This window comes from Apium graveolens, unplaced genomic scaffold (genome assembly GCF_009905375.1).
Source record: "Apium graveolens cultivar Ventura unplaced genomic scaffold, ASM990537v1 ctg4300, whole genome shotgun sequence".
NCBI classification, from domain to species: Eukaryota; Viridiplantae; Streptophyta; class Magnoliopsida; order Apiales; family Apiaceae; genus Apium; species Apium graveolens.
In genome coordinates this window covers 7,667-9,976 of record NW_027418482.1, presented here as the reverse complement: position 1 = coordinate 9,976, position 2,310 = coordinate 7,667, and the positions used below count along the sequence as shown (strand labels likewise).

The 2,310-nt window shown below is 33.9% G+C and overlaps 1 long non-coding RNA gene across 1 annotated transcript; it reads left to right on the top strand.

Moving 5' to 3' along the window:
• Positions 1-331: 331 nt before the first annotated feature.
• LOC141701693 (uncharacterized) lies at positions 332-1,631 on the top strand. The gene is made up of 3 exons (XR_012566876.1): positions 332-477; positions 653-726; positions 1,617-1,631. It is a non-coding gene; the product is annotated as an uncharacterized LOC141701693 (long non-coding RNA).
• The last annotated feature ends 679 nt before the right edge of the window (positions 1,632-2,310 follow it).

Here is a 2,310-nt window from a genome sequence, read left to right as displayed (position 1 = left end):
TTACGATTACATAAAACATTTCCCCCTTTTACATATAATCATTTCCCCCTCAACCCATTTTCATTTCCCTAGCTCTTCACAAACTCACATCCACTTTTCTTTTTAACCGAGGCTCTACTCTTAATCTACACTCAAGAACATTCAAACCTAATTCAAAACCCATTATATACAATCACAAACCCTAGATAGAATCTTAAATCCAAACTTAATCGAACACTAACCATAGATGAACCACTAATTCGGTCAAACCCTGGAATCAAACCCCCAAATATCATATCTAATTAGGTCGTAGCCTCGGTTCTTCTTTCAAATAAAACACTCGGTTCTTGCATATGAATCTTTAATCTACTCGATTGTGCTATTAACTAAGTCGATTTGTAAGTGTGTCTCTAATTTTCATTTCAAACTTCAATTTTTGGGTTTTAATTGAACTTTTTTTACGGATTGGTTGATTCTTCATCTTGGGTCACCTACAAAGTAAGTTATTTTGCGATTTAAGTTAATTATGTATGCATATCTCTTTTTTAGTTGGTATATATTTGGTTTTTATTATATACAAGCATGTTTCTCCAATTAAATTTTTTGTTTTTCATGCTTTTTTTGTTACTCTTCTATTTTTAACAGATTGTTTGTTTGTTGTTGTCGTTTACAGGCTTGTTTGTACTTTCTTGTTTGATGCGCTAGCTTTCGTCGTTGGTTCTCTTGTTTCTTGCTTTTTTTGTTCTTGTAAGTCTCTAAATCTATTATAATAGAGTAAAGTTCTATAATAGTAAGTATTTCCTGATGATGAAATTTCCATTGAGTTGATCATAATACTCATGTATACGACTTACGTGTTAGATTATATACAGTGCTCGATTGATTAGTGTGGGATATAGCTACATTATTCTGCAGTTGTTTTAATTTTTAAATTCCTTGTGTTAATAAGAACCTTTGATATATTATGATTTGAATCAAATTATCACTTTTGGGAAGTGAAAGTACAAATTTGAAGTTCACAATACACTGCTTCTTGAAAGGTTACAGCTTAACCGTACTCAGAAAAGATCAAGTGAAGTGGTGGATTGCCAAATGGTGATTTTCAGCCTTTTTTTGCTGTTTCAATGTCGGTGCTCAAGGTGCTTCTGCTCACTGCTCTTGGATCATTTCTTGCGGTGGACAGTATCAATATAGTCAGCCAATATACTGGCCATGATGAACGAAAACATCTAAACACTGTATATGCAGTATGATATATGGTCTCTTGCATCAATTTTTAGTACTTTGAAAGTAATTTGGAGTAGTCAATAACTCTAATTAATTAGAAATTAACACTTCACGTTGTTAAAAAAACGCAAACTTGAAGTTTCGAGAAATATATGCAAATAAAACCTCTTAGTACTTTGTTTCTTGAGTGTATATACTATAAATTATTTCTTGTGGTTACATAGAATAATTTTATGTAAATCGGTTCTGGACTTCTGTTATAATCATCTTAAAGGGATTTGAGGAGAGAACTTGGTGATGCTATACATTACTCATACTGCTCTGCTATGAGGAATATTTTTAGTTTAGGCGTACTTCTTGTTCTTTTTGTTGTTGAGTTATAGTTCAAACATATACTGACCTCTTGCCAGGAATGGAGCCATCCCAATTGTCACTCTGATAATTGTGCATTGCATACCCCCTTGTACAGTTTGTCCTCAGCGTCAGTTTTGCACTTCCACCTGGGATGAATAAGGTATACTCATCAATCCTCGCTTACTTATTTAGGGACAATATATAAGTAATTCTGGCTTCATGACATCTGGGGAATAAAAAGAAAAAACTTTAAGTGTGTTGAACTCGTCTCTGTTCGGTGTGAGAGGAACCATGATATAGTAGATCGGCAAAGTGGAAAGCGAGTGTTCTATTATTATGTTGTGTGTACGCTTGTGCTTTGGTGTCACTCTCTTTTTGGTATGTACTTCTTCATCCTGGCTGGTTGCTTATGTTTTGCTGATCTACAGTATTCCATTCCCTGGTCTTTCATAGAAGCGTAGTTCTTTCGGTCTTTTACATGTGAACATAAATATTGCTTACCACGTAACACTCTGTTGTGAGTAGTTAAGATCCTTCAGCTAAACAAATAATTAGCATGAAACTCAGTTTTTAAGAACCAAGGTTGGTAGGAATTACAAAATTTAGATAACACCAAGGTTCATCATCGGATACTCTACTTGTTTGCAAATAATGTAACAGAGGAAAATCAGAACACATATTTGATATGTTCATCAAGCTACAATATTATTATACTAAAGTGTGTGAGATGGTTCCTCCCTGCAGGATGTA